At 37.6% G+C, this 15,599-nt stretch overlaps 1 protein-coding gene across 3 annotated transcripts in view; it reads left to right on the top strand.

Moving 5' to 3' along the window:
* The first annotated feature begins 14,484 nt into the window (after positions 1 to 14,484).
* The window catches only part of LOC150100301 (uncharacterized), a 91,498-nt gene continuing 90,383 nt past the window's right edge, over positions 14,485 to 15,599 (top strand). For all 3 annotated transcript variants that reach the window (XM_090402692.1, XM_090402689.1, XM_090402691.1), the window contains exon 1: positions 14,485 to 14,739. The gene's annotated coding sequence lies outside the window, so the exon portion shown is untranslated. The remainder of the gene's footprint in view (positions 14,740 to 15,599) is intronic.

Raw genomic sequence — 15,599 nt, 5'->3', positions numbered from 1 at the left:
GTATTGGACCAAGGTTTTCCTGGAAGGCTGAGGGAAGTTGTTTCCAATTTATAAATGCGGTGGTGTTTTCTGTTATATCTTGTATGGTGCCTAGTTGTAATATGATGGGGTTATGATCAGAACTTAAGTCGTTGATTGCTTGTATCTGATAGCTGTGCGCTATGTTTTTTAATATAGCTATATCTAGTACATCAGGACGACCGGTAGCTCCATAATGTGTGGGTTCAGTGGGTCCTATTACTGTTATATTTCTTGAAGTGGTGTAAGAGTTGAGTATTCTTCCATTAATATTTGAGTTTCTGCTATTCCAGACTGAGTGTTTGGCATTAAGATCTCCGGCTATAATCACTGCTCTGCCTGTATTTAGTATCACCTCTAAGTCAGATTCAAGGAGTTTTTTATTTGGGGTATTGTAGGCTGCATATATCGTAATGCTGCTTGTATTTTCCATATGTATTTCTATTCCTGTAGTTTCCATGTGTTCTGTTTGGGGTTCTGCTATTGAATTATGTTTTATGTTACTTTTCACAAAGATGGCAGTGCCTCCACCTCTAGCAAAGCATCTGTCTGTTCGGTAAGTGCTATAACTATTGATTCTGATTTTGTCACTTGGACGAAGATGTGTTTCATTTATGAGGATGATGTCTGCTTGAGTTTCTGCTGCAAACTCCTGCAGCTCCTGTAATTTGATAGATAAACCATTTGCATTCCATGAAACAATTTGTAATGATTTCGGTTTTCTTTTAGATTTATCCATTAAGAATTTCCATAAAGAGTGATTGTGTATGCCTTAAGATGATATCTTTGGCTTCTTGAGTTGGGTTGGTTTGTTGGAGTTCAGCAAGCATTTCACCTAAGTGACTTGTTATGTTCAGTAGGATAGGCTTGTTGGTTTGCTGTGACTGCTTTGGTTTTGGGTCTTTTTGGAAGGTTGATCTTGTAACTTCAGCATACGATCTTCCATCCGTTGTGGAGACTATGGTTTGATGGGAAGACGCTTGTTCTTGAAGAGGTTTACTGGTTTTGAGTTGTAATTTTTGGTTTTGAGGAAATGCTATACAGCCCCTATAGTTTGCAGGGTGTGGTCCTCCGCAGTTTGCACATTTTGCTGGAAGTGTACGAGGTTTATGGCATTCATTTGATGCATGTTTGCCACCACATTTAACGCAACGAAATTCGGCCTTGCAGCATCGTTGGGCATGCCCAATCTTCTGGCATCTATGGCACTGGGTTGTAGTTGATTTATGTTTCAATGCCTCAACTTTTATGACTAGATCACAGATGGTTTGGAGATTGTATATATGATTTTGGTCTTTGCTTATTTCTACTAGAATTAGGGGATAGGGTGTTTTATCAGCTCTCCGCATTCGGCTGACTTTAACTGGGCTAAATCCCTTAAGTTGGAGGTCTGCAGTGAGGTCTTCTATTTGTAATGTTTCAGTTACTCCCCTTAACACTACTTTTAAATTTTTTTCACTGTTGAGTGCAAAAGTGTGATATGGCAAGTTGTTGTTGTCTAGAAGTTTGGTCATTTTTCTGTAATCTGATGATGTTTTAGGTTGTATGCGAATCCCTTCTTCTGTGTTTGTGGCTTTAATGAAGGTGATATCTGAAGATTTCATTGTGGATGCAACGGACGTCCAGTGCTCCTTGGCCCTTAGGACGACTGGGGGTACCCTTTCTTTAATTACATTATCTGGTTCTATCTCCACTGTTTTGGGTGTATCTGCAGTAGAGGAGATTTTCCTTTTCTTTTTGACTGTTTGAAATTCTGTGTTGGTTTCCACAAACTGCGGAGTATTATCCTGAGATGCAGCACCAAGGTTTTAATAATACAGAGCCTCATCAACTTTACCTATGCAAGTTTGTAAAAGGTGTTTTTATTTTGAAGAATCTCTGGAGGAGATATAAATGTAAATAAGATTTTTTTTTACCTTAGGAATAATGTATATTAGGGTTACCAAATAATTTTATAGACTTGGTTATTTTATTCCTAATCCCAAGTAAGCAAACAGTTAAGTTTGCGCCTGAAACGTAGTTCAAGTCTAAGGTGGTGCCACATTGTAAAGGTTGGTAAATATGCATTATTCCCAAATATGCACCACCTTTAGACTTGAACTACGTTTCAGGCGCAAACTTAACTGTTTGCTTACATGGGATTAAAAGTAAAATAACCAAGTTTATAAAATTACTTGGTAACCCTAATATACGTTATTCCCAAGGTAAAAAAAATAAATAAAATAAATCTTATATATATATATAATTTGAACGTCTAAACGTAAGCTATTTCAATTTGTCTTATTACCATTATAAAAAATAATAACGCAACTTGTAATGATACACCGGTTAATATTTAACCCCATTAGGTCTATATCTAAAAAAACGAAAAACATTTAAGTAACACTCACTAATTCATGACAAGTTCCGATTGCACACCGAAGAATAAATCGTTAAACCAGAGTTGCAATAGTTTTTTTTTTTTTTAATTTCCCAGACTTAATAACTAAAAAGTAACAAATATAATAATACCTATTCCAGGTAAGCTGGTTACTCTATATATATGCTCTGTATGCACATATATGTATCGAATTACAAATGAAACTTTGAACAAATAGATTAGAATTATATTTTTCAGTAGACTTTGAATACCATATTTGGTACTACTACCAGCCAACATTGTACCAGTTCTTGTATATTAGTACCAAATGTGGCAACGCTGCGTTAGACTATGTCATAAAATAGTACTGAAGCGGTTACCACGGTGATATAGAAATATGGAAAAGTAGTGGGGTAAATATGACGCCACTTATTCATTTGAGGATTAAATCATACTGATGCAGTGATGTATGATGAAAGTAAATAATATTATTCATTCTTAGTCTGATCATACGTATCGTTTTGAACGGGAAAGTACCGTTTTTTTTTTCCCATATTTCTCGGCCATCCCGTCGTTTTAATAAAAAAAAAAGTCAATTTTGTCCCGTTTTTAATAAAAACTATAAATATATTTTAATGCTGGTGAATCATAAATTATTATTCATAACCTATAATCGTATATCAATATCATGGATACCAGTAAGTTATATAACCATGGAGTCGCATTATTATGATTATTATTATTTCTAACACCTCCAAGGAGTCTGAAGACTCATTTTTGGCAACACTCACGCATCTCAGGCGCCACGTCTGTTTTGCTGTAGCGATAGTTTTTGTTTTGCTATGTTATTCAATGCTTGCGGTTTAAATTTCATATTTTTTAAGTCTCATTTTTTGAAGCTTTAAGTCTATCCTAAAGTGAACTGCAGTTTTAATGATGATCTTCGGAAAGAATTTCTTAGAATGGACAAGCTCTGTAGTGATGAAACAAAAGTGGTATACCAACAACACAATGTCCATTTTTTCGTTGCTGATGGAGGCAGAAGAGACATCAACCAACATCTACGTAGCCAGAAACATAAGGATGCTGAAAAGACTTTGGCTTCCGTTAAAAACATAAGCTCATTTATGGTGAGACGTGGCGATTGATATGGCCAAATATGGTGAAAGCGATAAAATTGCAGCAAGTGAAGCTCTTGTTTCTTATTATACTGTGCATCACTGACAAAGTTTTCGCGCAAATGACTGCTTGCGACATTTATAAATAAAAATTATAAACCAAAATTTTATTCAGCACGTACCAAATCAAAAGAAGGAATTACCAACATTTTATCACCACACATATTGCGTGAAGTAATATTAGATTTTAATAAAACATAAAGCATTTCAGTCAGTTTAGATGCATCAAACAAAAAAGACACCATACTTTTTCCAATCTCTGTGCGGTACTTTTTTTGCCAAATTGTGGTGTTCAAGATAAAATTATAAGATACTTTATTTCCTTATTTGGTGAAATATTCGATATACATTGTGCTATGGTAAAGGAAGTAAGTGACAAATTTGCCTTACAAAACAAAATTTTAGTTTTATGTGCAGATAACACGAATACTAATTTGGTGGTTGCAAAAGACGTGGCAAAAATAATGTGTTTATGTATAAAACTTTTTTATCGTCTTACTTTCTCATGAATACAGAATATTACATAACCCCGGTCCCGTTTTTGCGTTCCCAATGTCCCATTTTTGTCTCAAGGAAATATAGTCAGCCTATTCCTTCTACCTCTGAATTTCCCAAAACTACATAATATTATGAACCATAATTTCTTCAACTTACGATATATCAAACTATGTAGGCTTACACAAAATGTGAATGCTACTCCTCACATAATATATGCAAACATTTTCTGATGTACTAAGAAATTTCCGGCATAATTTCTTTGGCTCTCCGGCGCCCTTTTTGATTCCACGCCCTGATAAGATTCCGGTATTAGAGTATTAGAGTATTAAAGTGAGAGTATTAGAGTGCAAAAACAGAGGGTGAAAGAAATGATAGCTGTGGCGGGTACGAATGAATTGAAAGGAGATAAATTTTTTATGAGAGAGGACTTGAAAGTATTGTAAAAGGTAGAGAAAGAAAAGTATGACCTGCTGTTGCCGCGGTATCACAGAGAGGAGTTTAGAAAGAGGGCCATAATCGCAAATGACATTATGCGCAGGTTATGCAGACGGTGCGGTGTGGAATTCGTGGACGTGTGGAATGAGTTTGATGGGCGAAAGGATTTATACAAGATGGATGGCCTGCATTTGAATGGACTTGGTGTGCGGAGACTGGAAAAAGTGTTGCTGAATGAAGTAAAAATGGATGTGCAGAACAAGGGAAACTAGAACTATCAAGGAGGGGGGGTGGAGATTGGATATGCAAACTTCAGTGAGACAGTTGAGTGTAAAAATGTATATAATGTACCTGAGCCAGCACAAAGGACAAAAAAATAATGGGAATTGGACATTTAGAATAACGCATCAAGATAGGGGTGGGACAAAGGGATCACGGCATTTCATATATACTAATGCCAGAAGTATTAGGAACAAGAAGGAAGAATTTTTGCCTTGATTGGCTCTTCCTGGCCACAGGTTATTGGCATTAGTGAATCATGTCTGACGGAAGATGATATAGTTAGTGGGATAGAATGTGTTGGTTATAGTGTGTTTAGGAGGCACAGAGAGAATAAAATAGGGGAGGAGTGTTATTGATGATAGCTGATGAACTGCAGCCAAGGAGAATTGAAGTTGCATTGCAGGATAGTGAAAAGAGCTCACTTGAGGCTATTTGGTGTGAGATTAAGACTGGCAGAATAAAATATATAGTTGGGTGCTGCTATAGACCAGGTGATGGAATATATGGTGGAGATAGTATGAATACGCAAAGAGAAGCAATGAGTGGAAGAAAGGCAATTATTATGGGGGATTTCAACTATGGTCACATTGATTGGAAAGAGGAGAGGACACAAGTGAGGAAGGAAATTGATTTTATTCAATTATTAAATGATAACTATATGAGACAGCATGTAATTGAAAATACTAGGGGTGTGAGAGTGCTTGATCTGGTAATAGCATCTCAGAATTTGACTGTAATGAATATGACCATATTACCACCCATTGGTGAGAGTGATCATAAGGGCTTGAACTGGGAGGTGGCTAAAGGTGTGGAATTTTCGATTAAGACAGGGTATATGCGGAATTACCGTGCTGCCAAATATGACGAGCTTAGGTGACATTGAAAAAATGAAGGAATCATTAGTTTATACGGGAATTATGATGAATGAAGTGGAGGTGAATAGTCCATTACAGAAGCTTAATGTGAATACATCTGTGGGATTGGATGGTATACCGGCACGGGTCTTATGTGAAGCGGCTAAGGAATTATCAGTGCCCTTGTTTAATCTGAGTCTTGGGTCTGGTTTAGTCCCTAAGGTGTGGAAGGAGGGCAAAATAGTTCCACTGCATAAAGGAGGATCAAAGCCTACTGTTGCAAATTACCCACCGATCAGCATATCAGAAGTCGTTGTCAAGGTCTTGGAGAATGTAGTCAAGGGAAACATACAGGAATGGATTGATGAAAGTGAGATACTGTATGGGGGACAGCATGGCTTTGTGAAAGGTAGATCATGCCTCAGTAACTTGCTGAAGTTTTATAACACAGTGATTGCTGAACTGGATAAGGCTAATGGGTTTACAATGATACTGCTGGACCTGGCTAAGGCATTTGACAGGACACCACATGGAATTCTTATCCGTAAAGTACAACATATGGGAATGGATATATGGTTGGTGAGAGGGATAGGTGGGTTATGGTGGAGTAGTTAATTCAGGAGTAGAGTCCAAAAGACGGCCTGTGACTAGTGGTGTGCTGCAGGATTCTGTTCATGGACCACTCCTGTTTAATTTGTTCGTTAATGACATAGGAAAAGATCCAAGAGGAACAGTTCATTTGTTCGCTGATGATGCAAAGTTGGGTAGTGCGATAGTGAATGCAGAAGATGTCAAAATCTTGCAGGATGACTTAGATAGATTGGAGTTCTGGGCTAATGAGAATGGATGTCAATTTAATGTTACAAAATATAACGTTATGTATTTTGAGGTGAAAAGATTAGCAACAGTATACCACATTGGTGGAACTGTACTCCAGGAAATTGACGAGGCCAGGGACTTGGGAGTGTTGGTGGATAGGGAGATGAAGTTTAGGAGGCACATTGCAAAAGTGGTTGTTGAAATATACTTGACGAGCAGAGACAAGCAAGTTATTGTTCCTCTGTACCGAGCCTTGATAAGACCTCATCTCGAGTACTGTGCCCAGATTTGGTCACCTCAGTTCCTTCTTGATGGGGATGAGGTGGAGAGGTTTCAGAGGCGAGTGACCAAGATGATAGCAGGTCTGTGGAATGAACTTTATGAGAACAGGTTGAAGATCTGTGGATTGCAGAAATTAGTTGATAGGCGGAAAAGGGGAGATTGAGACATTCAAATTGCTAAAGGGTTTCTATAGGATTAATTCAGAGGATATTTTTGAGATAAGGACTGGTAATGGGAGAATTAGGGGACATCTATGGAAGTTGGGCAAGAGTGTGGTTAGCAAGGGTGTTAGTGCTGGGTTCTTTGCTTTTAGAGTGGCTGCCAGAGTCTGTTTTGGGCGCAATGACAGTGAGTGAGTACAAGGCAAGGTGTGATAGATACTGTGAGAATGTCGTATAGTTGTGTGGACATGATGTTTAGGGCCTCCACCGAGTCTAAGGACTCTCTGGAGTCGCCCATAATAATAATAATAATGATAATAATTATCCAGAAAATTAAAAAAACAAACAAATCAGCTAATGCATTTTTGTTCCTGTATAGGGAGTAGGCGAGGCCGTTTTAGCCCTATCTGACTTTTGGAGACTGTGTGGGCAGTGTTGAATCTCCACTGGTAGCCAATCAGAGATAGCTTGCCCAAAGTTGTCATTAATTAATCGGTAAGCATTGAAGAAAACGACTACCAAGTGCCGCCATCTCGTGGTCTCTATCCCTAACACAATATTTTTTTTAATGTCTGAAAATACTGTGGGATCGACAGCCGATCTTCTTGAAATTCGCGGAGAAAAACCTGCTTACCGGTTCCAGAGATCGAGTTACTCAGGAACCGGTCGAAAAAAGGCTTAGAAAATGTTCCTCCAGTCGGCGACTAGACTCGATCTTGAAAGTCTCTCTTCGTGTGCAAAGCCATTTCTAGTGAGCTGTAGAGGCTCATCCTGAAAATTTTAACATATTCTTTATTAACTATTGTTGAACCAAGTTTTATATCATCTGAAAACAACTGAACATTTCTCCTTAGAATATTTCCTATATTATTAAGGTGCAAATTAAATTGTGATGACCAAGTGCAAATTAAATCGTGATGACCACTGGTGTGCCCTGTGGCACACCAGTGGTCGCAAACTATTTACAGTAATCTGCTCTTGAATAAACACTATCTTGTATATCTATACCCATTTACTCCAATTTATATATCATATTTACATACAGTATCCAGGAAAATGCCTTTGCAACAAAGTCCAGCATTAGCATCATTACTATTAAGTCCCATTAATCTCCACCCAGTCCTGAATTTTGATCCTGAATGCTAATTGATCAAAAATATGCTATCTTTGTCTTGGAACCTCCAATATGCAATAGAACTATTTTCCCCTACTCTTCTGTTCCTTGAGACTCTGCTAGAGGAGACTCTAATTAAACAAAATAGTGAAAGGTACTGCTAATTCCCTAGCACATTCTGATACTGTGTGAGCTGATATCCCATCCAAACCCATAACTGTATTCACATCAAGATTCTGCAGTATCATATATATGTGGGTGCTCTGAAAACTACTCAGCGTAACAATGAAAAAACGAATTTATAATTTCAAAATTATTTTCGTTTTGAGATTCCCTTAAGACTAATACATTTATTCCAGCGATGCTTCAGCGCCATTTTCCTGTCCCTCTAGTGGTTCTCAGCATTGGCGTAGCTAGAGCTTATGCCGCCCTGGGCGGTCCCTAAGTTTGCTTCCCCTCTAAACACACACCAAAAATACTACAAAAAGTCGAAACGACGTATAGGGAAATAATTAAAACCCTATGTTTATTTTTGAAATAAAACTTTAATTTCAACATTCTAAAATGTTAGTTTTCTTGCATTTCTGTTAGCAAAATCATCAATGCCATTGGAGAAGTCTGTTTCATAGTAATTTGGTAATTCTTAATCAAATTTTATTTAGAAAAACTCCTCTCACAACTAGCAACACTTATAGCAATTGTGGGGAAAATTCGCTGTAGTATTACAATATTTGGAACTGAGTTCCCGAGACTGTATTTTAGAATTAACTGCAAAAGTTCAAAAAGGTTGAAAGTGCCGCCCGTGGAGGCTCTTCCCCCCTCCCCCCCTCCCCCCAGTTACGCCACTGGTTCTTAGTAAGATCTGCAAAATACCCCTCTACAGCTGCAATAACTTCTTGATTCGAAGAAAAACGCTGACCAGAGAGAAAGAGTTTTAGTTTGGGGAAGAGATAGAAGTCCGAGGGAACCAAATCTGGGGAATAGTGCAGATCCCTCAATTTTCCCATTGCCAAAACACCTTTGTAGGTCAGTGCATTGTTCTGATGAAAGATGATTTTTTTCTTCTGCAAAATGAGTTTTTCCTCACGAAGTTTTTCGTCTAGTCTGATTAAAAGATCGAAATAATATTCTGCGGTTATTGTTTTACTCTTTTCAAGATAATTAATAAACAAAATGCCTTTAGCATCTCAAGACACCGACAGGGCCGGCCATCTCGGGGGTGAAGAGGGGGGGGAAATGCACCCGGGCCCCACGATCGAGTGGGCACATTCGTTTCACATTTGCGGAAACGTATTATATTTCGAATGTGTTTTTTTTTTTTTTTGTTTTCCTGTGCAAAATCATTTGCAGGTAAGAGGTTTTACAATAAGCTTATTTCGAATCCTTTAATTTTTACCTTTGAAAAATATTTTAGGGCCCCCAAAAGGTTTCTTGCACCCGGGCTCCTTTATAGAGAAGGCCGGTCCTGGACACCGATGCTATGACCTTGTCTTCTTTGGCGCTGAACAACCGGCTTCTGTCCACTGTTTTGACTGCTGTTTAGATTCTGCTGTATACTGGTGAATCCAAGTCTCATCCATAGTAATAAATCGACGCACAAAATCAGTTTTATTATTGTTAAAACGCTTCAAGCACTGTTCAGAGATTTTCATGTAAGTGCGTTTTTGAATTTTTTCGTTTGCAATTCTTCATGCAAAATATATCCTACACGTTCCTTTGAAATGCCTATATTCTCAGCAATTTTACGCACTTTGACTTGCCGGTCATCCAATAGGATATCGTGCACTCGATTAATGATTTCTGGTGGTGTTGTTACACTTCTTGGACTTCCTTCGCGTGGATCATCTTCGAGGCTGGTATGGCCACATTTACACTCGGCAGCCCATTTCTTAATTGTCGAAAATGAAGGAGAAGAGTACCCAGAAACTTTTATGAACTTCGAATGAATTTCTTTTGGCGTTAAACCTTCTTTTACAAAGAATTTTATAACAGCATGATACTCAATTTTATCCATTTCAAGGGATACAGACAACACTTTGGCTTCCGACAGCTGTATAAAAAAAACTATTTGATAGAATGACTTGCAATCACATAATGCGAAAAAAAATCGTGCCGATAGTGTTGCCATTTATGTTTGAGGCCGAGAATTTTTCAGGCCACCCACGTACTACTTCCTCTACATGTACAGCCACATTAACATGTGCCATATCTATTACTGAAATATCTTTATCTGGAAGCTAAACCCTTGAAAAGAGATGACTCAATAAATCAACTATTTTGCTGCTTCATTCATCTCCCTATGATCTGCATTCATGAAGGCTTGTCACACACTGAAAGAAGATTTTCAGATTACCTTTGGTTCGTTCAACTAATTTCTTCTGATACTCTATTTTGCCTTCCTTGCCATCAGGCACACTTCTGGCCAATACTTTATACTGCTCATAGGTTTGCAGATCACCAGTAACGTTGAATCATTCACAAGATCTCATCTTCCTTTTTACTGCTCACTGCTGCAACTCACCTATTTAATTCCCAATTTATTAACTTTCCTAAATTTAGGCAGACAATCCACTATATGTTCCTTCAAACACCCCCAGACCACTTCCCATGCATTCTATATTTTCGCCTGCGGCACGTTTCGCATGGTACCACTCCATGCAATACCACTCCTAGGGTTCTCAAAATCACCAGCTCTGTACTTCCTCATGTAACCTATGATTACTTGAAATTCCACATGTTTAGTCCATTACTAGGTTCAAATTGAATGATCGCTCTCCCGATTTGCGGCAAGGTTAAGGAAAATTTTAATTAAGGAAAAATCCTTTGATGTAATCACAAGGTTCAGAACTCTCGATCCCTCTAGCATTTTCCATTGCATTCTACCTTAGGTAATTATTCATCAGATTGGTTGGTTGTTTGATTTATGATTTACTGGCGCAAGGACAGTCATGGCACATGAGTGGATGGTGCAGGGGTATTATTATTATTATTATTATTATTATTATTATTATTATTATTATTATTATTATTATTATTATTTCGGACGACTCCAGGGAATCCTTAGACTCATCGAGGGAGGCCCTAAACATCATATCCGCACAACTATATGACATTCTCACAGTATCTATCATACCTTGCCTTGAACTCGCTCACCGTCAACACTCACAACAGACTCTGGCAGCTTATTACACTCATTTACCACACTAAAAGTAAGGAACCCAGCTCTAACACCCTGCTATCCACACCCTTTCCCAGCTTCCATAGGTGTCCCCTAGTTCTCCCACCACCAGTCGTGATCTCAAAAATATCCTCTGAATTTATCCTATAGAAACCCTTTAGCAATTTGAATGTCTCTATCATATCTCCCCCTTTCCGCCTATCAACTAATTTCTGCAACCCACAAATCTTCAACCCGTTCTCATATGGTTCATTCCATAGACCTGCTATCATCTTAGTTACTCGCCTCTGGATCTTCTCCACCTCATCCCCATCAAGAAGGAACCGGGTGACCAAATCTGGGCACAGTAGTCGAGATGAGGTCTTATCAAGGCTTGGTACAGAGGAACAATAACTTGCTTGTCTCTGCTCGTCAAGGTATTTTTCAACAACCAAGTGAGTTGATGAGAAGGTGTGGAAAGAGGGAACTATTTTCCCTCTTTCCACACCTTCGGGACTAAACCAGACCCGAGACTCAGATTAAACAATATGGTCAAGGGCACTGATAATTCCTTAGCCGCTTCACGCAAGACCTGTGCCGGTAGACTATCCAATCCCACAGATATATTCACATTAAGGTTCTGTAATAGACTTTTCACCTCCACTTCATTCATCACACTTCCATTATAAACTATGGTTCCTTCATTTTTTCAAAGTCACCTCCTGGATGATATACTTTTGCAAAGTGCATGCTCAGTAACTCCACTATATCGACTGATTCTGTGACCTCCTTACCATCGTCATTCCTTAAAATCATTCTGCCGTGTACAGTTTTTTTGCTTGCAGCATATTGAAAGAACTGTTTGGGATTCTGTTTAGCTTGCTTTGCTAATTTCGTTTCATAATCCGCTGTTGCTTTTATTTTTACCACACTCTTTACCCTTCTGGCTTGCGCTTTATACCGTTCGTGAGCCTGCAGGTCACCTTTCTCTTTAAATTCCTCCACAGTTGTTTCTTTTATAGAGCTCAAGCTTAATGGTGGTATTCATCCATTTAACCCCTACTTGTTTTACTATTCGGACCCTAGGTATGCAATTAGCCATAACCTCCTGTAAATGTTCCTTGACCACTTTCCATGGCCTATCGATGTCCAGCCATTGCAGCTGTACATGCAATAGCACTGATTCAAGCAATCTCCTAAGCATGTCATACTTTGCAGCACGGTAACTCCACACATACCCTGTCTTAATCGAAAATTCCACACCTTTAGCCACCTCCCAGGTCAAGACCTTATGATCACTCTCACCAATACATGGCAATATGGTCATATTCATTACAGTCAAATTCTCAGATACTCTTACCAGTTCAAGCACTCTCGAACACCTAGTATTTTCAATTACATGCTGTCTCAGATAGTTATCTTTAATAATTGAATAAAATCAATTTTCTTCCTCACGTGTGCCCTCTCCTTCTTCCTATCAATGTTGCCATAGTTGAAATCCCCCATAATAATTGCCCTCCTTCCACTAATTGCTTTTATTTGCGTATTCATACTATCTCCACCATATATTCCATCACCTGGTGTATAGCAGCACCCAACTATATATTTTATTCTGCCAGTCTCAATCTCACTCCAAATAGCCTCAAGTGAGCTCTTTTCACTATCTTGCAATGCAACTTCAATTCTCCTTGGCTGCAGTTCATCAGCTATCATCAATAACACTCCTCCCCCATTTTATTCTCTCTGTCCCTCCTAAAGCCACTATAACCTACACATTCTATCCCACTAACTATATCATCTTCCGTCAGCCATGTTTCACTAATGCCAATAACCTGTGGCCAGGAAGAGCCAGTCAAGGCCAAAAATTCTTCCTTCTTGTTCCTAATACTTCTGGCATTAGTATACATGAAATGCAGAGGTCCCTTTGTCCCACCCCCTATCTTGATGTGTCATTCTAACTGTCCCATTCCGATTTCTTTTCCTTAGTACTGGCTTGGGTACATTATATACATTCTTATACTCAACTGTCTTACTGATGTCCGTATATCCACTTCTCCCCTCTCCTTGGTAGTTCTAGTTTCTCTGGTTCTGCAGATCCATTTTCACTTCATTCAGCAACACTTTTTCCAGTCTCTGCACACCAAATCCATTCAAATCATTACCTGGTTATTGAAGAATATCCTCAATATGCAGAGATAAACAAGTTATTGTTACTCTTCATAAGGCATTATCTTTATTATTGTTCACAGATCTGGTTACATGGGTTTTTCTTAGCGATGTGGTACAGATGGAATGGATTCAGAGGCAAGTGATAAGATGGTTAGGGTGTGTGAAATGCTCTATATGATGAGATACTGAAGATTTGTAGATTACATATGTTGGTTGATAGGCGGATAAGGAGAAATATCATAGAGACATATGTTGCTTAGAGGGTTTTATAGGATTGACACGGAGAAAATTTTTAAGACCAATGTGAGTAAGATTAAGGATCATCCCAGGAAATTAAGTAAGAGTGTGGTCAGCTCCATGGAGGTGACCATATAATAATAATAATAATAATAATAATAATAATAATAATAATAATAATAATAATAATACACTGGCTTCAGCTTTGGTGCGTCTACCGTGATTCCAAATAACCACAGAATTCCTAGGATAAATCATTATTCTTATTCTTACCTTAAATTATTCTTACCTCTTTTAGGAGAGTCTTCGAAATGGCTTTTCACTTGAAAATGGATAAGTCGAACTCATATAGAGATAAATAGGATCTTGTTTTACTCCCAGAAACTAGAATTATTTTTTATTCCGCTGACCGCGCGCGATGACTCGATAACATACGTCCAACCCCCCTTTTTTTTTCTTTGTTTTATCTGGAATTCTAACAATTCCAGATAAAACCTCTTCTGAGGAATGGGGAATGAACAGGGATTAGATGAAATTTATTATTATTATTATTATTATTATTATTATTATTATCATTATTACATGACTTCTCCATGTTGTCTGAGGCTTCACAAAAGAATATTACAAGACGCCAATACTATATTATTATTATTATTATTACTAAACTTATTTAGTGATTTAAGTTCATGGATTAAAATTTATTGCATATAAGTTTTTTTTTTCGCTTGTTTCGAAAATCTTGGTGCTTCTCAGATATTATAGATGCATGTCGATAATAAAACTTGTGTACAGTGATAAATATATTTTAAATATCTCTTTTCCCAACCGCACTTCTTCCACTTACACGTTTATTCGTCAGTCAAAAAAAAAAAAAAAAAAAAAAGGAGCATTCTGCTAATACTCGATTGTCAAATAGAAAACAAACAACGCACTTGAGAAGAAAGGGTACGGAAGTGAGCAGTGGATATTACTTTCTAGTTTACATAAGAAGTTTATAATTTTCGTGGAATGTTTTTAGAAAGCCTGTTCGTTGTTATTTGAATAGCAATTAAACATTGATACCACTACTGTTCCTGCATTTGTCTCATGTATCTAAAAGATTATGCGTTTGAATTTATCAGAAAATGAGGATTACAGAATTTCAGAAACTGTGTCAAACTCCAGTCCAGATAAAAAGTTCGTATTTGTGAATTTTTTTATGTGTAAAATATACTTGAAATCAGTGCAATTTTAAAATTTGGAAAGGACCACACAAAGTAGAGAAATATGATGGTGTTTTTAAAGTATTGCGCTTGAAGATTTTTTTTTATAATTAAGTCGCGAGATATTATTCTTGTTTTAACTTCCTCACTCATTTTCTTCATTAATGAGACGCGAGATTCGTAGTATTTCGTACGGGGAATGTATGCCATTTGATAAACGGTTATGCATATCAGATATTAAAAACAACACAATTGCATTACGATTTTACATTATACCAATTCGTAAAAAAATTGCATCCTTGGTTAACAATGATAATATGTATAATCTTGTCATTTGAGAATAACGTGGCACCAATAACTTATCTAGGTACTAACTGTCTAGCAGCAAATTTTCATTTCTTTAGAACTTCAAAAAAAATTGTTTTTGTTCTCATTATATAAGTTCTGTGCCCTTCTTTCATAGTATTTGAGTGAAAAAAAATTAATTAAAAAAAACTGAAGGTTATTGGCCCTACATATCCACAGTAAGAGTAAGGCACATGACATGATTTATCCTAAAGAAATTGAGAAAGATGATCAATAGATGATGGTTAAATGAGAGAAATAGGATATCCGTTTGGTTTCAGTTATGTTGAACTATAATGCACAATTGCCTAAAGTATGCGGGTTTGAATCCCACCATGGGATGTTTGTGATTGTCTGTGGAAGTGGTGGTGGGCAGTAGATGAAGCAGTTTGGTGGATTAAGTGGTGGAGACAGAGTTTTAGAGTAGGTGCCCTCCCTCAATGAGTCTTTGGACTTCTTGGAGGTGTCATGTAGTAATGATAATAATAA

This window comes from Typopeltis vanoorti, chromosome 13, assembly GCF_054136105.1.
Source record: "Typopeltis vanoorti isolate ZY-2024b chromosome 13, IOZ_Tvanoo_1.0, whole genome shotgun sequence".
Taxonomy (NCBI): Eukaryota; Metazoa; Arthropoda; class Arachnida; order Uropygi; family Thelyphonidae; genus Typopeltis; species Typopeltis vanoorti.
Note: the sequence above shows the minus strand (reverse complement) of the source record. Positions and strands in the feature narration are given on the sequence as shown.